This window comes from Larus michahellis, chromosome 8 (genome assembly GCF_964199755.1).
Source record: "Larus michahellis chromosome 8, bLarMic1.1, whole genome shotgun sequence".
Lineage (NCBI taxonomy): Eukaryota > Metazoa > Chordata > Aves > Charadriiformes > Laridae > Larus > Larus michahellis.
The window spans coordinates 41,582,849-41,607,709 of NC_133903.1; the positions used below are offsets into that span (position 1 = coordinate 41,582,849).

General features: G+C 37.1%; 1 protein-coding gene across 2 annotated transcripts in view; it reads right to left on the reverse strand.

Moving 5' to 3' along the window:
* Positions 1–24,861, reverse strand: part of PRKACB (protein kinase cAMP-activated catalytic subunit beta) — a 76,276-nt gene that overhangs the window by 38,348 nt on the left and 13,067 nt on the right. The window contains exon 1 of one of the 2 annotated variants that reach the window (XM_074599325.1): positions 2,977–3,110. The exons of the other annotated variant lie outside the window; for it this stretch is intronic. The gene's annotated coding sequence lies outside the window, so the exon portion shown is untranslated. Of the gene's footprint in view, positions 1–2,976; positions 3,111–24,861 lie in introns of those variants that run through there. 2 annotated transcript variants of the gene reach the window in all.

Sequence of the window (24,861 nt, forward strand, 5' to 3'; positions counted from 1 at the left end):
AAAATGTAGGTTTTTCTTAAGAAAGATTGAAATAACTTTTCCACAATCTGTCTCCTGTCTTACAGTCAACACGCGTTAAAGACATACCTCTCATTTTTCACCACCATACTTCTCACTGAATAGTTTTCAAATGTCAGCAGATCTCCATCCTTGGACATTACATAACTATTTCATAACAGCTCTGTGCTTCACAAAAAACCCCATGATGACAAACTGCCTATGATAATGGTAAACCAATAAAGATGCGAGGGACAGACTTCACGGGTTTGGCTATATTCCGTCTAACAGGCACTTCCAGAGTTGTAACTGGCCTCAGTCAACACAACAGTTTAAATTTCTAGACTCTGTGCAAAGCACAGAAGCGCCCTTTGCTGCCAGGCTCCAGATACACTCTGGAAACGTAATTTCTTTCTCCAGCACCTGTCAAAAATTGAAACCAAATGTCTAGACGCTTACATTTTACACACCGTTCTGCAAATCTGGATGAGCACCTGCTGTCTTGTTGGTGACCAGGCTGCTCTCCCTGGTAAGGGCCTGGTGCTGCAGCCTTCCCTGGAAACCATTACAGGTCCTTTTCCACCTTACGCCCTCCAGCCTTTTACCTGCTTTGTCGCAGGATCAATGATGACTTCCATGACGCCCTGTTGGTTCAAGGCTCTGCTGACACAGACAAGAGCTCACGAAGACCATGGGGATCCATTTGCACGGTCACAAATAGGCAGAGGGGATATATTATGCGCCATATATAACCAAGCACTTTACGACAGAGTAACGCTAGGCCACCTTCCATACAGCAGCATAAGAAATACTTAGACAACAACACTGTGTTTATTTCCCTGTCTGGTGAACTTCTTGAGGCTGGAAGAGCCCCTATGGAATTGTTCAGCCATGCTACCCTGTAGCTCACTGCAAGTCTCTGGGCATCCAGGGAATCCTTCCAAGCGGCTGTTATTTTCTCTGACCTTGGCTGTTTTCTCCAGTAAACAAATCCACCTCATACGATGGTGTGCTCATCTTGTTCCTCCCCCCTGCCATGGTTCTGAGTCTTTACACTACCGCCGCCTTATTTTTCCACACAAATCTTCAATGAAACCATTTTGTTTCCCTGATGTCAAAGAGGGTATTTTACAAAATTCACATCACATTACGTAAATTAGTCTGCCAACCCTCTAGAGTCAATGGAGAGACGTGGGAACTGCTAGAGAGCGACTTTGCCCACCAAAATCCAGAGCTCTGAATGCATCCAAGTGACTAACCTGGACACTTGAATTAGGTGCCAAAAATTGGAAGAAGAAATATTCACCCTCTGAGACCATAAAAGCAAACTGGTTGAAGTGAAAACAGGTCATCAAAAAAGGGATTATTAAAAGATATCTTAAGAGAAAACCTGGATTTGCCAGACTTTTACAAACTACTGCCAGCGAACTCTGCTATAGAAGTTCTTCTCCACATGCAAAACATGGAAAAGAAAGTACTGGTCATGTTTATACACAGATAGTAATACAATTGCCTAATCTCAGAAATTTTTGGCATTGATTAGCATTAGGGAATGATAATACAAAATACTACCACACTGACTTTCTGTGAAGCCCACATCCAACGTGGACTTCAATGTTTCCATACAAATTCCATGATTTTCAAAGGTAGAATCTCCTATTTCCTTTTATCTAACCTTTCATTTTATTGACGTACTAATCTCCAAATCAATGCAATATTATTTTATGCACATCAAATATTTTATATGTTATATATGAAGCACAGAGTCCCTAAGCTCCGAGACAGTAGTTTACCACTCAAAAGCTCAGTAATCAGCAATGGATGATGCTTTATCAAAGGCAAAATTCTGTGGCTCTGCTTGTTTTAGGATTTCCACTTGCTAGCCAGCACTGCTTTTCCTTAGAAGAGTTTGTAAATCTTTAAACAAAATTAAATGCTTATACAGACATATGCAAACAGACTTGAGGTCATTTTACTCACGCTCCAAGCTGGAAGAAGAACCCGAGCCAGCTTTGACCTAAAGCTGTGCAGTTCTTTTGGTTAAGCCTGTACACCCTCCCAAAAGAGCAGAAGCTGGCTCTACTCCATCCACCCCATGAACATCCAGATGTTCTACCCACTCTGTGCAGCAAAAGTCAAAGAGAATCGCAGAATCATAGGGTTGGAAGGGACCTCTGGAGATCATCTAGTCCAACCCCCCTGCCACAGCAGGTTGCACAGGAACGCATACAGGCGGGTTTTGAATGTCTCCAGAGACGGAGACTCCACCACCCCTCTGGGCAGCCTGTGCCAGTGCTCTGCCACCCTCACAGTAAAGAAGTTCCTCCTCATGTTTAGGTGGAACTTCCTATGCTCAAGTTTGTGCCCATTACCTCTTGTCCTGTTGCCGGGCACCACTGAAAAGAGCCTGGCCCCATCCTCCTGACACCCACCCTTTAAGTATTTATAAGTGTTGATAAGGTCCCCCCTCAGTCGTCTTTTTTCCAGACTGAAGAGACCCAAATCCTTCAGCCTTTCTTCATAACAGAGGTGTTCCAATCCCCTGATGATTATCTTCATAGCCCTTTGCTGGACCCTCTCCAGCAGTTCCCTGTCTGATCAGCTGTGTGCACAGGTATGACCCATACAATATCAGGCCTGATTAAGATGTGTTTCATTTTCACAGAATAACTTTTACTCTACAGACAGTCTCTGTGGCCTAGGAAACCTTTCTGTTACAAAAAAAAACCCACCAAAATAACTTTACTTCAAGTCAGTTATTGTCGTGATTTAGGCCAGATTGGCCAATGACGGATGACAGATGCTCTCCCCCCTTTTTAAAGAAAAATAAAATTAATGTTTGAAGACATTAAGACTAGCCAGTTGCCATGCAGGTCTCCTATTAGTTTCTACAGCCAGGCAGTGCTGAAAATACCCTCTTTGTTCATATTTATTGCAAAATAAACCCAAACTGTGCAGGCTAGACAGTGTATGTGGTACCTGGTGTATGCCGTAGCTCACAACCCCGGTGCCTGACCGAGCAACATCAGCGCAGGGGCTCAGTGCTGGCGCGGTGGTGCCCTTCGCCTGCAGAGCTCCATCTCTTCCAAAGTGCTCCCAAACACACTCAGTTCAAACTGGCTAGGCACACAATTTAAGTAAAGCATTAGTTACATAGAAAAATGTAAGAGTTGCTTCAATGTTTCTAACTCGTTTCTAAAATTTCTGATAGCGAAGCTCCAACTTCTCCTTGCCACCAAAGTCAATACTGAAATGTTAAGAATTTCCTTTAGGCGGATATTTTATTTTCACTAAATTCTAGCCACTAAATCTTGGCAATATTTTAAAACACATTAAAACACCCAGGGAGTGGGTAAGAGATTCAGCTATGAATGTGAACACCACATGTATAAGTTATACTATTTTCATAAATAATATTTCAGTAAAAATTTTTAAGGTATTCTCCCACAACTTTATAAAAAACAACATAATGATGATAGCCATAGAAAAGGACTAACATTGTGGTTGTCCTATCTGATAAAGGCAACAAAACCATTTATAATTTTCCTGATGGCCACCCCATAACCTCACGTGCATTTCCCAGCAGCTGATGCCCAGCGTACCTCTCTCGATCATAACTAACACACAGCACTATAGCCCAGCCACAGACTCTTTCAGCTTCTTGCTGAAAAAGAATCAGGAAATAAATGCATGTGGACATTTTCTTTTTAATAATCTCTGCTAAAACATCACTTCTCAATTTCTAAGAAGCATTTCTACCCTACCAGTCAAGCCTTAAAAATTAAGGATTAAGAAAGAAAGAGAGTACCCTCCTTTCTTCAAAGAATCCGGATGGTTGAGTGATGGCATGATTTGTACAGGCCTACTTTTATTGAATGCTGAAAAATGCCTACATTATAATTTTAAAATATTTAAGATGTTTCCCAAGTAAAGTTACTGTGAAATTCCTGAATTTTAAAGACGTATAAAATAGAAAAATATTTAAAAATACAGCACATCTATATGTTTTTTGAATGTATTTATTTTACTGCTAGGATCGAATGCCATACTACTTCATTTCGTACACAGAACTGAAATTCCCCCACACTACGTCAAAACTGGAGTGTCTCCTCTAGCGTTTAACGAAGGTTAACTATGAATATCTGGCAATCAAAAACATACAGCAGTTTTTAAGACAATTAACTGTATTCCTTGACAGGACACTGAAAATGGATCTGTGATGCAAAATAAATTTCAGATTACCTACAGTAAATTAAAATCTACGTCTTAATTCCAAATCTTGAAACCTAGTATTGTCCTGGTTACCTATGAAGCTGAGTCTCAATCTGCCTGTTGCTGCACGTTCTACTTCTCTTTAAGGGCTAAATAAAAATATTATTTTCTATCTTCTTATATTAAATATTTAAAATTAGCATTTCTCCTTTTCAGCACCGGCCTTCACCCACAAGTAAAAGAGACATAGTGTGACATTTTCTGCGTAATTATTTTGTTTGTAATCTATGGAAAGATAACTTCTAAATGCATAATAAAGAACCTTTTTATAGAGGTTAGAGAAAGTTTATTTATTTCCTTTAAAAATTGATGACTTGATAAAGCATATCTCTTCCTTTATGCATGTTATTTCAACAATGAAAGTCCAACTTTAGTATTTATTACAAAAGGAGTGAGCAATTATTTGATACGAAGTGTTAATGAGGGTTCCTCCTTTTTTAAAGCTTGAAGATCTTGCTGAATTTAGCAGGTCTTTTATTGACCAATAAAATATTTAAGTTGAAAGATGCAGCCAACACATTTAAGAAAAAGAAAATAATTTGTCTAATTTTGAATTAGAAAATACAGGAGTTTATAAGCATTTATTAACTCTAAATTTTTTTAAATAATATATATTAAGGAAACTAGAGTGTTCTGTGCTATAAGCCTGAGGAAATATGTGATATTTTTCTAGTTGTTATATATAGCTTGAGAGAAAAGGACATAAAGCAAAGTATGCAGATAGCCATTTCATAACTAAAAAATAAAGGAACATTTTCATCAGAAATTATATAATTAAACACAATCCATTTTAAGTCTTGCCAGGCATGCATATTTCAGAAAGAATTATGGGTAGAAACAGAGGCAGAAAAAGGCTTCTTGAAAAAGCAGATGTATTTTGATTTTCACTATACATCCAGCACCATGCCACTAGCTTGCATTTCTTTTTAAAACACACGGAATAAAGAGCAGTATTTGCTAATTTCTTACAGATTTAATGGCTTTCCATTTTGAAACAAAGATTTTTCAAAATGTATATAAACAAAATAAACACAACCAACACCTTCACTGTTTAATAAACCACAAGGAAGTGAACTCATGCAGTCTTAGTGTACCTTTATGTGCACATTTTTTCTAAAAAGGTTAACCCTTACTAGAGAGCCCCTCTGAGAGCAGTGCTAAGGCTGGGACTGCAGCACTTCTATAAATAGGACTGCCAAGAGGAAGTTGTTGCTATGGAAATGCTGGTCATATTTCTATTTTGACTCAGTAGACCTCTACTGGCATCTACTGTACAAAAGCTTAATTGCAGCAGGCATCTAATACTTAATTTGTGCTTCCTGATGAGAGATTAAGGCTTGCATGGTCCAACAGAATAATTTATTCTTTATCCATGATGATACAACAGGAATAAAAAAAAATACCTAAGAACTTGAGAGGAGGTGGAAGTCAAATTCTGCACTGGATTTTTCACATGCAAACTAAAAGCTCTCACTCTTCCCATCAGTTTTCTTGTCAAAATTTGACAAATTCATCATTGAAGATAATGTGATTTTCCATGTACGTATACCGTGCCAGCAGATCAAGTTTTCTCATTCCTATCAACACATTATCTGGTTATTTTGAAGTCAAATAGCTTGTAGCCATAGTCCCAAATCTACTGTTGAGAAGAAGGAGACAGAGAACTCTCTCATTACAAGCCAAACCTTCCACAAAACTGCCCAACTCACCAAAGAGAACTGGATTCCTCTCCTTTCTAACTTGGCTCCTTCCTCCTTGCTTTTCTTACACCTTCCTTCAAGGTGATGTGCTTGCTGGCGCTTACAGTTTGGACTGTCACATTGCAAGATAAGAGGTTTTCTGAATGTGAATTAACATTATACAAAAGCTTCACCATAAAACGAAGTTTAGCAATGATCCATTTTTAAAATAGCTGCTTTCACGTAAGTACAAGAAATCTTGTGAAAGTACTTGTAGATATCTGCTTGGTCCACGCCCTTCCAGATCATAAGCTACTCAAATAACCCTTCATAGTTACTTCATAGCACTATTTAAGATAGTTTGACATACAATCAGAAGTTTTGTACAAATCCTGTCACTTTTCAGCAAAAGAGAAAGTACCCAAACACCTGTGTAAGTGGGTTTTGTTATACTTGCATAAGATAGTTGTCTGCCAAGACTAAGTAAGATGCTCCTGCCTTTGGACAAATGAGTCTAGAAAAAAAAGATAAGTAAATGGACACATTTAAATTAAAATCCAAGGTTAAATGTTGAAGAAATTAGCATATGACCTCAGTTAACCCTGCCTCTCTGAAAAAACTAACAGCAGACAAAGGTTTTGATCCACTTAATTTACAACAAAATATACTGTTGATTAATAATAAGCATTAATGTGTTATCCATCAAAATAAGTACGATGAACTGCCTAAATTAGAAAGGAAAAAAAAAAAACACCACTAAAAACTTGGACATTGTGCTCAATATCTGACTGGGTTGAAGGAGAAGCTACCTGCTTGAATTCTGGCCGATCTTCCATCAGAACAATAATCCTGAAGATCTGTCTCTCTCACAGAAACCATAAAGGCTCCTGCAGGTAAGCAGCTGCTGTGGAGGGGATCTTGGCTACAGAAAGCTTCAGGCTGATGAGCTCTACTTTTTCTAGAATCTGCAGGTTTGGTCTGTTCTTCTTCTGTTTAGCCACTTAGCTATATTAAGGAATTGCCCCAGAAGAGGCACATTTATGTTTGAAACATGCTGCTCAGGGCAAATTAAAGCGTTACGTGTCCTGAGTCGAGTGTCTCACATAAATTAAACCTGAGAGATCTGGGGTTACATTTAGAGTTACTTCTTGATGTGGGATAATGGAAGGAAGTAAAAGAGGGGACAATGGTTAAAATGCTCACCAAACTAAAGTCCCGTAGATAAAAGTTCTTCACTATAGTAATGGCTACACTCTACTATCACAATCTGTATTGTATGGTAAAAGACCAGAATGATATATATTAGAGTAACTAGAATCATTTTAGTACCTCTTTCAGGAAGCCTGTCTGCATTTTAAATCAGGAGCACATTCCCTAGAGGAAAAAAACCAAACAAAAACAACTGACTCCACTTTGAGCTAAATATTTTACGTTAATATTTTTGTTTTCTTCCAAAACTGGGGTGCTCCTCAATTATATGACATTTACGTTCAATTAGGAAAATACCCAAATAAGAAAAAGAGCAAACCCAAAGTTACTTCACAGGAAGATATAGTGCTTTTTCATAGAATGAAAGAGTACAGAGTGCAAATTAGAATCCAGTAGTGGCTTTCATAAAGTATGGTCTAAAGTTCAAAACACCTGGTCACGTGATGCGGAGATGTGCGCTCCTCTACTTGTATTAGGACCAGATCCTGTATTCCTGCACTTTACCGCCAGACTTCAACCTGCCCTGCTCCCTCCACTCCTACCAGCCTGCCCAGCTTCAGATGTTCTACAAAAGAGGGGAAAGACTGACTTTGTAAAGATCTAGCACTATCCGCCACAGCAGCTAGAGGGGAAAACTGGCACTAAACCCTGAAAAGCAGAGGGGACGCTGCTGGCCCCAAGACAAGAGGCTGCAGAACATTTAAGAAGGTATTTTGAAGTTTGTTAAAGCTCCTAAAACACATTGTGCTAAGTAAGCAGTAACCCGGTTACAAGAACTTGCATTAATACAGAGGCATCAGATGTACAGCTCAGACAACAGCATTTCTCTACGTACTAAAGTTAATTACATTAGGTTTACAGAATTTATGTTCGTTTGCACTTAAATAGAGTAACAAATGCCATCTGCTAGTTTAAGACCAAACAAAGTGTGAGGTATGAAAACTGTAATCCCAAACAGTAAGTTTCAAAAGTACTCAGTCACTCATCTGTAATGTATTGTATAAACACAAATAAATATCTCAGATTTTTTAGAGGGGAAATAATTCACACACCAACTTTCTCATTACTGGCTATTTTTCTTAGTAAGGTAGCAGCAAAGTGCACAGATCGTTTTCCCCCCATCTGTGATGGGTTCTCATTTATAAGTTAGAATTTATATTCAGTTCATTTCATGTAAGGTGAATTTATCTATTACCAGTCTGGATATATTCTTAAATAGTATTTGCACTTGGATGTAACAGAAATCACTTACCAAGTTAAAAAAAACAACTAAAAATGAAACATTTCCCTTTCGCTTTATGAATATGTTTTCCGGCTATTGGTAATCAACCGGGCCCTTTACTGCTCAGTCCATAGGATCCTTTAGCATTCCCAAGTGTTACTTTACAATAAAGGCCAAAACAACTAAAGCTCTGATGGGTATCTTAAAGTTAAGAAAACTTTTTACTGCAAAATGCAATTGCCAGTAGGCAGAATGGTCAGAAGATTTATCTTTCACTCATGCTTACTGACTACAAATATATTTAATTTATTCTTATATTTGTTTAAAGCACAGGAAAGCAGAAGGCACTTTCCAGGATAGCCACATTACAAGATTAAATGCATAGTTGACCCTTTTCTTTCTTTTTCTTTATGTAAACTTGCCAAGATGTTATTTCACTTGATATTTATTAATACGAGTAAAGACAATTTTAAGAATAATAAGAATTCATAAAACAAAATTCTAAAAGTTCCTATATATTTATATCTTTATTCACAACACTGAACCCTGAAAAAAGCTTTAGAAGCAAGTATGGATAAAACATACCATTACTTGTAATTCTCTGAAGAAAATCAAACAATTCTCATGGCATGCCAGCTCAGCATGCCGCATGAATGACAGCAGAGGAAAGATACAACTCCTTAATCCTGTGTCCTCAAGCAGCCATAACCTTGCAATTGCATTATCACTCTCAAAGCAGAACGATCAAAGATTTTTTTTTTTAATAAGATCAAAAGAAACCAGTGATGTCCTTCACCAGCTTACAGAGAATAAGTTACAAGCTGTGCTGAAAATACAAATTTTGCTTATTTTTACTGCAAAATCAGTGCTTGATAATACATAACATCTTTATTCCAAGAAGTTTGACAACTCTGCACTTTGTTCAAAAATCAAAGATTTTCTTTCTAATAAGCAGGTTTTCATGATGCTGGCTAGCTCTACTAGACTGCGCAAAGAACAAACTTTTCCACAGTTCAACAATATTTAAATTGCTTTAAAAGGATTTCTTTTCTTAAGTGTAATGTAAGCTTTTAACTGACAGGTGAACAACAGCAAATATTCTTGAAGTTATTTTTTAACTAGATACAAGAACATCCATTAGTTGCAATTGCATTTATCTTTAATTTGCTTTAAAGAGAAATAGGAGCAAATAATAATGAAAGACACATCCTGAAAGATCGCTGTATTTCATGCTGTAAAATGCCACTAAGAGCAGCTTCTCACGATAGGTCACCTCAAAGCACTGACACTCAACTTCACATTCTCCTCAACAAGGATACTGCAAGACTCTTTCTATAACACTGTTATCCAAAGAATTCCCCAAACTTGTATTCAAGGAAAATTTGACCATGCAGTTCTTTGCCTACAGGGCTAATCAACACTCTAACAGCTACAGAAATTTTTGTGGCATAGATGCAATGCATTTGGTACCGAACAATATTAACTATCAAAGCTCACTCTCCAGTTTTCTTTCATTAGATTTCTATTTCCGATATTTACAGAAATTAAATGTTTGTGACAACGTAAGTCCTCTCAACATACACAAACCTTCAACTTCATTCTCACCTTAGTCTCACAAGCCAGGAGACCCACCTGATAAGAAATGGCTCACACAGACCCAGGAGCTAACAATTCCCAGGGCAGAGAGCTTTCAGTCTTGCTCTGACCTTCCACAGATTAATTATAATTGTTTAGGCTTATTATGTGATGACTGCACGTGTGAAAGCAAGCCAAAAAAACCAAGTAACTACTCAAAGACAGTTTTTTGGTTTGTTTCTGAGAGATGCCACTGGTATTGCTTTTGATTTGTCCTCATCAGCAGAACTCTTGCAAAGAAAACCCACCCCAAACCGCACGCAGGAAACCTACGCAGGTCACAATTTGAGAATTGTGACAAGTGATAAACGTCCAAATATTTTCATCCGTAAATGCAAGATCTCTGCCAAAAAGTTTGGAGTCACAGAAATGTGCACATCTGAAGTAACTGACAGCTTCACCGCACACTTCCACTGCAGACTGCACGCAGGAAAAACAGGGAATTTGCCTACACAGGCTTTTACCATTTGGGGGGATTCCTGTTAAAGTTATCCTTAATCTTGCAGTAATATCGGCATCCTATTCATGATTACTACTAAAAAAAAAAGTTCTGATTATTCCTGTTTTGCATAGGTAAAGTCTACCTTATGATAGCATTGTGCGGTCCCTTCTAATTTCTGGGAAGCAAAAACCCCTCTAATCTGGCAGAGCTGGAAGACACATTATCTCTTGAATTTATTATCTTAATTTACTTGAACCACTTTTGAGAAAAACACCTAAAATTTTCTAACTAGCCAGAGACTTCTTTTTCTTCCTCCTGGAAGAATAAACACATTTCACTTAGAGCTGCTCTCAGATGCTTATAACTTTTCCTAACAACCTCAATACAGAGTTGTTATTTCTGGGAGTCACATGGCATGTGGGAACATTCTGGTTTTCTTCCAATTCCTCTCAAGTTAAACTCTACCCAAGAAAACTGCCAAAATGACGTACCAGTTGCAATACACTGGGCAAATTTTTAAACTTATTTCCACTATAAGATCCACCTTCCTCCACTCTTGAGGGGCGGAAGGGGGAAGAAACCCACATGGCATCCCATTTAAGTGAACTATCAAAATAAGGTACTTAGTAATTGCAATTACTGAGTCCTCTCCTCACTTTTCTTATATGATAGAAAAAACCCAATATTTAAATTACGCAGAAATGAAAGCCTAAATGAATACTTCTCTGAAGTGAAAACAACTGCTTATGTATTATTCGGTAACCTACTTTGACATTTCCATTCCTTGCCTCTGTAAAGACGACACTTTCAGAAGAAAATATCAACTGACTTATCTACCAAATAAGGCAAACAATGTATTATGGCAATTTTTGAAAACACTGCTAGTACCTAATTTTTCTGAAAAGTTGCGAAACGTTAACAACACTAGTAAGCTGGCTAATGCAACTCTGCAGGGTTCCTGGAGGGTTTGTTGGGCGCTCAGGATGTCAAACACGGCCAAGTTCTGGAGATGAATGGCTTTTGCGACTCCATGTTGAATGCGATTATAAGTTCTACTCATTTTGAAATCTATATTTGAATTACCTTTTCAGGTACACTTTAAATCCATGCAACCCCTACTATATCCACCGAAGTAAAATACTATTTTGGCACACTGAATACAGTCTCTTACAGAACATTTTGGAGGGTAGAATGAATAGATAGGACCTGGAAAACACATCAACACGAGCACGTATTACTTTAGTCCTAACGATCCAATTCTGAATGTCACAAGGTGCTAAGGATGTTGCAGGGCTAAAATGCACATATGGAAAGATGAGTAGGAAGAGAAAGGAGGAAACAGCCAGGAGGTGATTATGAAGAAATTTATTTGAACTAACTCAAATCATGCTGCTCCTTCCTTAGTTAAAACAAAAGCAGCACTAGAAGACTCATTACTCATCTGGATTTTGCTAACAGTTAATAATCTGCTCATTTATTGTTCTTTCTGGAGATTCACTTGTCGCAATCACTGGGCTAAGTATATCTCTGTACCCTCCTTATTATCTTCAGGTATATGTTCATTAATAATCTCTGTCCGTCAGCTAATTAAGAGCAGATTAAATAAAACAGTAGTCCATACTCCAGTAATGATGACTGTTTCAGTAACTCTAAATTACATCTGCCAGCAATTGGGCTAGCCCCTATGGAGAACAGTATTCCAAACCCAGTAAAAATACACCATATGAATGTCAAGCTCTGAAGGTATCTTACCTCCTCATTTTGCGTAGGATAACCCAACTCAAACTCTAGGAACAGAGCAGCATGCTCGTGTAACTGAAAAGCTACACCTCTAGTTCAGATTCAAGAACAGTTTTTATCAAAAGCACCTCATCAATGTTCATCACCACCCTCCACCAAGACTGTAGCATTTAAAATTCTATAAAGTTCATCAATCTGTTAATTTACAGAATTAACAAAGAACACTTGGCAAACTGTCCAAAGCAAATACAGGATATCAAATTTGTTTCCACCTTCTCTTAACGCTTGCTTCACATGCATTCACTTGGATGTAGCTTATTGAGTTCCTTCCTAACACTCTACCCAGCCCGCACAGGAAAGATTTCTAAATCTAACCTAAAATCAGTTTCTCTTACTCCTTAATTGCAACAACTTCAGCTAGAAGATCAAAGCTTTACACTTCGATGGAAAACTTGCAACCTCACAGCCATTCATGTTGAAACACAGTTTCTCTTCCTTCCTTCCTCTAAGGAAAAATAGATATGTATATACTCACCTTAACAAAAAGAAAAGAAAAGCTGATATCCTGTGTACAAATTTTGTTCTACTTAAAGCAACCCGCTCAAGGAATAGAGATAAGAAAAGCATACTTTGAGTAGAACTCCAAATAAAACCATAACTAACAACCTTGATAACAAAATGCCGGCAGTCACCTAGAATAGATATGAAAATAGCAGGGCAAGAAACTCTGCATGAACCTTTAAATCCTCTCCTTGTCTACAAAGACAAATTCTTCTCAATATTACAAAAAAAAAAAAAAAAACGCAACCCATGTTTCTTGGTAAGTATTTTAATTCTGGACATCATATATAAGCATCATTATATGAATATGTATGCCATGCAGTGTTTTTGAAAAACTGACTATCTCTCTTCCTCCCGCTCAATTGGATGGTTTTTACCGAAATTATTTGTTTCACTCCTTTAAAGGAGTGAATTCATATCTAGAGATACAAGTATATAGACACACGACTGGGACACAGCCATTTGGAAGACAAGAAGAGGCCATGTACTCACATCCTGTACAGTGTGCAGTGGGGCCAAGCTCAGATGTTCTCTCTGCCTTTCTTCAAAGCATCTTTTTTCACCCTTGATTTTGAAATCAAATAGCTCTTTGATATAATTTTGTCCCACATATTAAACATTCAAATATTTTTCAGTTCAGCCTGACTGCTCAATATGCCAAAATTTCTAATCATACATTCCATCTGTTTTAATTAATTTATAAGTGTAGTCTAAAAATAATTGGTAGCCTGAAATTTAATCTGAAACTAAGGTTTAAATATGGAAACAATTTCAAATAAAATTGGACTGGGTTTTGTTTAAATTAAAAATAAGACTTATTTTAGTGGTTCATATGCTTAAATTGTCATCCCCAAGTTCAAACATCGTTGTTGATATTTATTTTTTGCATCAGCTAAGAAAATGGACTAAAAACAGACTTCTGACAGTAAACAATTTAAATTAGCGGTCACAGTACAGATTAAGGGAATAAAAAGTATACATAGTCACATTTAAAGGAAACTATGCTTTCTTCTTTGCTTAGATGTAATTAGTCAGCTCTTAATACACAGCTCAAAATTATTTTCCTATTCTTTGCCACCAAGTGTCCACTTCAGGAACAACTACGATACAAACATGGAGAACATACGATATTAGTATTCACCAGAACGTCTCTGACACTCAAGTCAAAAAATAAAGATTTCGCAACAGAACTGGGGCGAGGTGTTAGAAGAAAAGCAGAGGAAGGGCCAAGAGGCAAGGAACTGAGTCCTGACGCAAGACTGCATTAGGGAGCTGACACAGGACAGAGGTAAAACAGAAAGGAGGAGCTAAGGAAGGACAGGATAAGGCCTCTGCATCTGAAACAGCTACTGCAAGTGGAGGCAAAACCCGAGTTTGAGTGTAAGGTACAGAGCAAGAAAAGGCATCTTGACCAGCATTTCCCCAAACAATTCTTTCATGTTAAAAAAAAAAAAAAAAAAAAAAAAAAGAAAGAGTCAGGTGCCAACTGTAGCCCCATTAAAAAAACAGAATCAGACAACAAATGAGAGATGCAAGTCCCCAAGTGCATAGGTAAAACTTTTACAGATAAAAAAGAGGTTTGCTCTATCACCGTTCACGGAGAAAAGGAAAAAAGCCTAACCCTTCACTACCCTAATTTTTCAGCCACTTAAAGGACAACGCTCCATGTCTATATACAATTCTACCCTTAATTCTTTTTAGACATTAATTTTAGAAGGTCAAAGGCCAAAAACTGATTCAATACAATCTCAGTATCTCTACTCTTTTCATTACAATTCTCAAATTGAAACGAAAACTTAATTTAGTTACTGACTGCCAACTGTACATAAATGAAAGATGAAACACCCACTTCTTTAATATTCTTCAATATTTTAGCGACTTCTGACTTAGCAATAGCTGACTCAGGATAAGAACACCAAACTACAGATACACTTTGGGCATGCTGAGAAAAAAGAATGCCTCAATCACTACTGTTGGTTAAATCTGTTTTGCTATCATCCTTAATTTATATCCGATGCTACTACATAAACAGATTGAGTTGTTTAAGTTGTAAAACTTCGTGGCTGCAGTATCACTAACATGTTGATGTCTTTATATGAAATAATAATTTAAAAGAAAATATGACACTGCGGTGCTATCTCTTCAGCCAGAGACAAGACTACAGCATGAAGAGTGACTACAGAAAACCCCCACAGCACTACTGTTGTTTGGCTCATACGCTAAGCAAACAAAATATCCACAGTCTGTTGTGGCTTGTGTTTGTCAACGTTTGTCACCTAAGGGTACTCCCTTGGATCCCAAATTATGATGCATTTCAGACTGCAAAGATAATTAATGTTCCTTTATCATGTTTTGTTAAATACTGACATCATCTCTGTGGTGCTGCTTACCGTCGGTATTTTTGTCTTTGTAACTCTCAGACTGAATTATTACAAACGGCAATTACACAGATTTCCACTCAAAAGCCAAACTACAATTAGTGTACAACACAACTGCATACTCAGATGCAACTATGAAACCAACCAGTTCAGTAACATTTCACCTGCTCTCCTTAGACTTATCTGTCTTAGTTTTACAGCTGCCTTCAACCTAGAAAATACTAAAATTCTTCACTGTCTTGAAGATTCTCTCTTACTTTATTCATTTTCATGACTATGATAATTTGCTGAGGTGAGATCCTGCTACAAGAGTCCTAACGTTTAACTTGGACCACATCGTGGAGGTAGAGATCCCAACTGACCATTATGAAAGAAGTATTAACTTATACATAACTTTTGAGCCATGAGTCCATGATTACAGAGGAAGAAAGGAAGAAAGGTCTGTTTTCCATTAGTCAATATATTTTTAATAAGAGACATTTATTGTGTCTTTTGTGTCTTTGAAAAAGCTTACGACATACACACAGGCAAACAATAATTTTTTTTTTGGTGTTGAATGTAAGTCCACAAAGAAAATATTCACAAAACAAAATACCACACTACACCTCTGAGCTCATGACTTACAGCGCACAGCTCATTTTCCTTTGCAGTATCAGAACGTTTTCAGGACTGATACGAAGAAGATGGAGTTTCCCCAGCTTGCTCACTTTGGAAAAGGACTTACACAATTCACCTGAGTTTTATTTAATTTTTTTTTTATTAATAACCCTAAAAGCCTTGAAACATGGCCAGAAAGACCAATGGATAATACAGGACCCCATTAAGAGGTACTTCACCCAGAAATACATAAGAAACCTGCTCTGCAACAGAGGCCAGAAGTTTGCAAAGTACTTTCCCAGAGTCCATTTAGATTTAAAAATAGATAAGTAGTATTATGATACAGCAGTCACATGTGGTACATTTGATCTATTTTGAGCTAAAATTAATAAGCACTTTGAGAACGTGAAGTAAATTGATATACTAATTGCTATAAAATAAGGTATAGTTTTCTCCCTGTAACAGACTTGCCAATTTAAATGTATGACTGGCGAAAAATGAAGATACACATTATTTTAAGTTACTAGAAGAGTTACTATAAGCCTACGGTAATTATGAGAAGTCACTTCACTGTACTGCAGTATGCCCAAGTCTTCTAAAAAGATAATTTTTTAACAAATATTTGCAGTTAGTTGCCAGTCTTCAGATGAAAGGTGCTTAATAGTGTCAAGTAATTTTATAAAGCTCATAATTTTTCTAAAAGCTGTACTTTCCCTAGCAGAAATGCAGAAATGGTTAAAAGCAATAGGACTTTAAGCCTGATTGCATTGCCTCTGCCTTGTTTTTCTGGAACATCGCGACTGAGAAGTAAGGATTTAGACAATCATATGACTCCCAAGTTTAACAGCCCAGATTTTCAGTGCATCAAGCCTAAGCAGGAAGGTCAACAAATACTGTGGTTTGACCTTGGATAAGAGCCAAATCGTATCTACAAAGAATTTTCATCGTGTGATACCACAGCCTGACACATTTCTGTTACTCTTACAAAACACAGACGGGTGGGCTTTTTATGGAGTTTTGAAGAGTACTTCTGAATTTAGCAAAAGAATTTCCTAATAGTTCTGGCGAGCAAAGGCAGTACATATTCCCTTCTTACAATCCCAAGTTTTCTTTTTAAAGTTAAGGTAATAGCTATACAAATTGATGTCTTCTCAAAGTTTTTAATAAATTAATAAAAGATTTTGATAAATTCCTCCAACTTGAGCATAAAAATATACAAGCTACAAACTTTGCCATTGAAAAAGCTATTGTATTACCCTTATCCCTTAGATTTATTGTACATTTGATAAATAATAAGCAGAAATTCAACTGACATTGCACAAAGTGAACTAATCCATTATCAACCAATTGCCATACTAGTTATGAATAAAGACAATAACTGACTAGTAAAACTTACTGCCTTTTTACAGGAAGACATTTACAAATCAAACTGTATAAACAAGTACTTGTCTACGTAACTTATCTCAAACAGTAAACTATGTTTTAAAACATTAATGATATTTCATATTTTGGTATTCAAAAGCATTTTAAAAAAGTCAGAATTAGCATAATGTTAGTAACCTCAGCATGGCCCTCTTACACATGCTTTGTAACAACAGACAGACATGTATTCATTTTTCCACGGACTGATACCTCTGCAGCACAGTGTATTGAAGTGCCCTGGCAGTCATTCAGGATTAGGCGGTGAAGGAAATGTAGCTGTAGGGCTCCTTGCGTAGGGTGGAAAGATCTACACAACTCTGGGAAGCAGTAGGACATGCTGATGATGAAGGCTACTGAATGCCATCCTCGAGGAGTGGGCACTATCCCTGCTCCGTGCAAGTTCCTTAAACCGTACTATTTTCAGCTGCACGTACTGCTGCTGTTCTATCCCCCGTGATGACCAAATGGTATTTGGGTGCCTGTTTCACAAAGAAGCAGCAGCAATTGTTAGCTGCCCCAGAAATCTATATAAACAGCACCTGAATACTTCAGAGGATTTCATGTATTATGTGACCCAAGAAATAAAGCCTTTATCACATCAAACACGGCTTCCTAAATAAAGGGAAACATTTTACCTTCATCTCACTATGCCTTAGTTCCCTATTCGTAAAATAGGAATAAGAAAACCCTCCCCATTTAGCAGGATGTTGTAAAGGTACATTCAGTGTTTGCGAAACAGTTGTATACTTAGATGATAATTTCTATAAAAAGCTCCCGAGGAAAAGAATAATGTTTAATAAATAAGGCAGAGAGACATGCACTGAAAATAAAATATAAATAAAACTTGCTTAATGAGTACTGCTCAATGTCCTGTGCACTGGAAGTAGCAAGACCCTTTGGGGGTGGGGGGAAGAAGGAACATATAATGCAATTTTCTCTCCTGCAACACATAGGTGCAAGGGAGCTAAAATACAATGACCCAATTGTAAAATACAATACACCCAGGATTTTAATTCTGCATTTCCTGCCTTTTAAATCTCATTTTGCACCATTACTATTTTTTCTTTCTTTCTCATTTTGATTACAGAAACTTAGAGGTTTTTAAAAAGGAAACCTAAAAGCCAAGTATCACCTTGTGGCATCATCTAGGTTAAGAGGTGGTTCATCAGCAGACCCTCCCATAAATCTCTGTCACATCAGCACAAACGGTCTCTCTCTCAGAAAAGTTTTCAAACAGAAGAATGGCAAATTTTGAAAATACTGGGTTCCTTTCATATTTATGATGACAAAACAGTCCTATTGATCTCCCTGCCTTCTTTTCAGATTTGTTCCTAATCCTTACATCTACTTTATCTGCAGTACAGTTCTGAATGGTACCCACTACATCTACAGTCACAGAATCTTACGATTCCCTAACTGGTAACAAACACAGGAATAAAACAAAGCTATACCATACCAACTTAAGAACTCTGTAATGTCGAAATTACTAAAATTTCAAGATTACTTGAACATTTCACTTCATAAAACAATGGAGAAAGCTAGGTCGATACCGAGTTTAAGAATAATTTTTTGTTCCACAAGATGATTAGAACAGTAAGAACATAAGCAGTGAGGAAACTACTGTTTCATTTTATTCTCTATCTAGTATTGCTAAACTTTTAGTAACATATCAAGTCAAGTAACTTTCACATAGAACTTCAACAGAAAATAGTCTGAAGTGATGGGTGTGTGTTATTGTATACATTCAAATCTGAACAAAAACATAACAGAGACATAAAACTAATCTGGCTGAAACAGACTTAAGATAGAAAGACAGCTTGAAAAAAGGTGCAAGAAGAATCGTAAGCAGAATACACAGGAATAAGAGAAACAAGTTCAATTCCTTAATAAAAACCTTCCCCATCTCCCCATGATGCTGATTTTAATTTGCCCAAGGAAGGAATCCTCCAATTGTTATCAGAGCTCTATGACCATTTCTTATGGTTTGAAGAACCCACAACAATTTACCGTCATTTAGACAATTATTCTATCACCCGATGAGCCCTCACCACCCGGGAAGGGGAATCGTGAAACACACGGAAACCCGAGGGCTGAAATATAAACAGATTGAATAGAGTAATACTAAGTAATTAACATTAATAATATGAAAGAACCAATATTGATCCTGATACCAATACAAAATATGCAAGGATTATACCCAGGGTCCAACACCAGGGCAAGAAGTTCTCTGGATCGCAGCCACCATAGAAGAGAAGAAACTTCTCAGCAAGCTCTCTAATTTATATGGAATGTGATGTTCATGGTATGAAACAATCCGGTTGGCCAGCTTGGGTCAAGTGTCCAGGTCTTGCTCCTCCTTGTCCCTGCACCTGGCGAGCTCGAAAACACTGAGACCTTGAAACCCGCAAACCACAGCTGGCTATAAAGTAAATATCTTCACCAATTCAGACACTAGAGTCTTCTAAAAATGCAGTTTTTCCCTCGTACTAGAAAAGACCTTACAGAAAAGTAAAATTACTGAAAGACAAATTAAACTTGTATTCATTTCTAAGCTGACTCCATTCATCGACAATAAAGGTCTGACAGAACTGGAAAAGTTGCACCAGAATCTTTTTAAAGCTTACAAATTTATACAAGAATTGCAAACTTTCTTAGCAGCAAGAAAGCATCAGTTTTGCAAAATAAACTGACACACTGCATATCTGGTGGCATGTGACCACAGACTCCAAGAAGCAGTTTCCATAGAGAAAGCATATATTGGTATTTAACTGCCCAGGAAAGGAAATGGATGTTGAAAGTTCATGTTTTATCTTGTTGATATAAACAATAATCCATAAATCAAAAGCAAAGAAATATGACGAGGCAAAAGAATCTTCAGGACTGCACGTATCACTACAGCTGTAAGTCAGTCAAGACAGAAAACACCCACGCTGCTTACACAAATGCACATCACTACCTACTCGACCTGAGCTGGTCGCCTGTTCCCATCATCCACGCACCACTTGAACAGAAACAGGTGAGATGCTGCTCTCTGCAGATTATCTCGATTCAATCTCAGATATTTACAAAGAATGCATAAAAGCCTACCTCTACAAAGAAGAAACGAACCTAAGTAGTCCATAATAAGGCTTCTTTAGCCATGCTCAGACAAAAGATACCTTGCTACATTTTTCACAGGCCACGTTCCACTGTTTGCTCAAACTGTATCTGGGGCTTTCTTGCTGGGTCTTTGATTCCCCTTTCAGAAACACACATACACACACCTTTACCAAATGATATCCAGCTACACTTCTCAAGTGCTATAGTTCTCATTCCTGAAATATTTCACCAGTGTGATGCCTGTTGGTTTTTTTATATTTGAAAATATTAATTTCATTGGTTTGAGTTTTGGTGGATTTTTTTTTTGTTTGTTTTATTTCGCAATAATAGGAAAGCTGCATTTCCATCCTTCCCTTGCACTGAAAATTTATCCAACCCATACTATCACAAATGCGACAGCAAGAAGGGGCAGCAAAAGAAACATCTCCACAGGGTTTGATTAATCGTATTTTTATCAGACAAACTAAGATACCAAAACCAGCACTGAAATAACATAATCTTTAAGCTAAGCAAATTTTAAGTAATATTAGTACTTAAGAATACTAAAATGCAAAGTTTTTAATCTGAAATAGACACCAGTGTTTACCACTTAGAACATCGCTATTACCTGAAATATGAGATAAAAATATCTTGAAATACAAAGAGTTAAAAAGTCCCCCATGACACCTTGTTTCAACAAGATGTACACGTCCTCTTTTTTTATAAGTGGAAATGTCTTCCTGATTACCTGAAGAGGTGCAGGATTTGAGGGGTAAAGTTCAGCAAGAATGACAATCTTGGCAGCCTGTGGTCATTTCTACACTAAATTTTAGAAGACAAAACAGAAAGAGACAGACACGTGGTACATAAACACCTGTTGGCAGGAATGATACACCCCAAATTCAAAATATTTTCTTTCAGTGAGAACACTAATAGTGCTTGTAATTAAAATCACTTGATGGAAAGAACTTAACAGAAAATACTCTTCAATAAAGGAGATACATTTTTTTATGTTGCTACATATACGAAAATAGAAACACTGAATCAGGACAAACTGTCTTGATACTCATAAAATAATTTGTTCATAAGCTAGACTCTCTTTGTTAATAAATCGCCAAGTAATACCGCATCACACAACTTGAATTAATGAAAATGTTGTACTTGCATTGTCTAACAAAACACAAGAATATTGGATTTCACTGTAAAAAGCTTTTCAGTTTCTTAAAAGTGAAAAGGACTTCTTAAAAATGCTTTTGTTAAGAGGCTAAAAAATTCATTGAGGGAAGAAAAAAATTAATTGTACCATATTAGGATGAACAAGCACCAACAGAAGAAAAGCAGATCCCTTAGTCATTAGTGAAATACTTTAAAAAATACATGACTTTGAACATAAATGTCCAATTTTTTTCTACCCTTAACCAGACACCCAAGTTACAAAATACAACTACGTCACCACCACTAGACTGCCAGTGGTTTATGGTGTATTTACAACAAGGCTACATATCTACCATTATCTTCTGATTGAAGTTACTGCTGTTTGGAATAGTAGTATCATCCATACATTCCGAGACTCAAATGAAAAAATAAAAAATTTCTGTAAGAGTATAAATATTTCAAATACACTTTATTTCCTTTTATATAAATGAATAAAGTATATATACCTGACTAAAAAAACCCCACAACATATTAAAAGCCCTTCCCTTGAAACAGGCTTATTATTTTGGTCACTTTGGACAAAACGATGACTAAGATGTGAACGCAATAACTGGTCATCATCTCCACTCTTTTGTGCATTTACCTGAAAAAAGGTAAACTGACCTCCAATTTCCTGTAGTATCTTACATAACTCTACAGAATCTTCATGTATATTACAGAATTTTAAGGTACGAATACATGAATGCTTTGAGCTGTTAACTGTTGATACATTAACTACTATTTCTTCCCATTTTTCTAACTTTAACTCAAATATATCAGTCAGCAACATCATATTTGTCAAAATACAATAAAGTATTTACAAGCAATGGTCTTACCTAGAGCATAATTATCTTTTTTATAATAAAACTATTATCCTTCTTCTCACTTTCTCTAACCTGAAAAAATCATGGGGGGGATGGGGGGTGAGCGTGGGGAGGTGGAATTGTTGTTCAGAGATTTTCCTTCCGTTAAGTGAATTCCATCTGCACATACAGTATATGCATACCTCATTATAAAGAAGCTATAAATATTAGGCTACTGTTATGACTACGTTTTTGCCTTCTTAAATTGTAACAACTTGAAGGACCAGATTTATATCTGCTTGCAGGTCCTCTTTCAAAACTGTTCTAATTTTGATATCCCTTCTTAAATACTATCACCACTGAAGAAGTACTTGAGAAGAACAATTATCTGGAAGTACTTTTTAAACAGCAACAATGTCTAGTTCTAAGCACAGTATTTTAGTACTTCACATAGCAGTTCTCTAAGTTCAGTTCTAAATTATCCAACGCTGTGACAATTAAGCTGTGTTTAGACCACAAAACCACACCAGTAAGAACAGACATCTATAAAAATGAAGTATTGTTTTCGTTTGTGATTCCAGATTGTCTCCTATTAAAGGATACAGCAAAGTGGTTGCTGCTGCAGCAGACAAGTAATTATGATTCGGATAACCCTCCTCCAAATACATAAAGAAACAAGAACATCCCAAACGGTAACAGATGTCAGCAGCATCTGCAATTTAATCTTTCATGAGAGAATACGCTCTGCCATATGATGAAACACCAGAAAAAACTGAGTGCTACCTTTTATTCAGTAGATCTTGATGTAACCACAAATGGGGAGATTTACTGTTTCATCATATTCTTGGAGCGCAAGTAAAGGTCCAACAGCCTCTTGTCAGCGAGGGTCCCAAAGAAAAGTAACATTAAGAGATTCATGTAACAGCAGATGATCAGACCTGTTTTTCTACCACATCAAGAAGTTAATGCTCCTTATTATGAATAAATAGAAATTGGGCTTTTGTGTGTGTCAACAGTTCTCTTTTTTTTTTTTAATTTTTTTTTTTAACACACAAAACACTAGTGTACTTCTGTGTTTTGCAAGAGGAAAAATATTCCTCATGGTATAATGCTATTGCTGCTACCTATATCATTAATAAATACTTCATAGGGACTAATAATAGTATTTATTTATTCCCTTGCATCTTCCTTCTTCAGTATTTACTACTACAACTCTCAGAAAACTGCCAATATTGTGTCTTACACCCCTAATACTGAATATATTCCGTCTTTTGTAACTCAAGAATCCATTTTCCCCAACGTCACTAAATGTCTCTCTTTTTTCATGATTAAATATGCATTCAACGAGAAATCAAAATTGCTTTTCATATAACTCTTGCCCTCTTCAGGCCATCCAACCACCACCATGCCATTTGAGAGAAATCCAAATTCTCACCACTGCTCTATTTCTCATAAATGTACCTGATCTCTGTTCTCTCCTCTCCAACTTGCAGTCACTTTCTATAAACCCCTCTCAAGTGCTGCAAAAGTAACACTCAATCTCAAGAGACTTGCTTTGCTACTCAGCTTCTCTATAACACGTCATAGAATCACAGAATATGAGGTTGGAAGGGACCTCATGGATCATCTGGTCCAACCTTTCTTGGCAAAAGCAAGGTCTAGACAAGATGGCCCGGCACCCTGTCCAGCTGAATCTTAAAAGTGTCCAGTGATGCACAATCCACCATTTCCCTGGGGAGATTAGACTCACAGAATCATTTAGGTTGGAAAAAACCTTTAAGATCATCAAGTCCAACTGTTAACCTAGCACTGCCAAGACCACCGCTAAACCATGTCCCTCAGCACCACATCCACACATCTTTTAAATACCTCCAGGGATGGTGACTCCACCGCTTCCCTTGGGCTGCCTGTTCCAATGCTTGATGACTCTTTCAGTGAAGAGATTTTTCCTAATATCCAATCTAAATCTTCCCCTGGCACAACTTCAGGCCATTTCCTCTCATCCTATTGCCTGTTACTGGGGAGAAGAGACCAACCCCCATGTCGCTCCCACCTCCTTTCAGGTAGTTGTAGAAAGTGAGGTCTCCCCTCGGCCTCCTTTTCTCCAGGCTAAACAACTGCAGTTCCCTCAGCTGCTCCTCATAAGACTTGTTCTCCAGACCCCTCATCAGCTTCCAGTGGTTGATTGTTCGCATTGTGAAACATTTTCCCCGTGTCCAAGTCCGAAGGGACTGCGTGTGAAAGGCCTGCGTTTATATGCTTTCCATACTGAACATCTACTACTCTCTTTTCCCAGCCACTGAGTTTTGAGCTAGTCCTCTTAACAACAAGACTGGCAGTGAAACAAGTAAGTTTGCATATATTAGTGGAAACAAATGAGTCAATTTAGTTGGTGGAGAAAATTACAATGTTCTGAATAGAACTGTGGAAAACCAGCCAACTACTATTTTCTGTTTGGGATTATTTTCACACAAAGAAAGACAGAACTACCACGAGTTATCTTTTGAAAGAAAGGGCAGTTAAGGCTACAAACTTTATTTTCACTTTAAATGAAAAATACATCCTGCAGAATATTGGTTGTCTTCACCATTAAGTGGAAAACTCAGTTCAACTGCAGAAGGAGATAAATGCC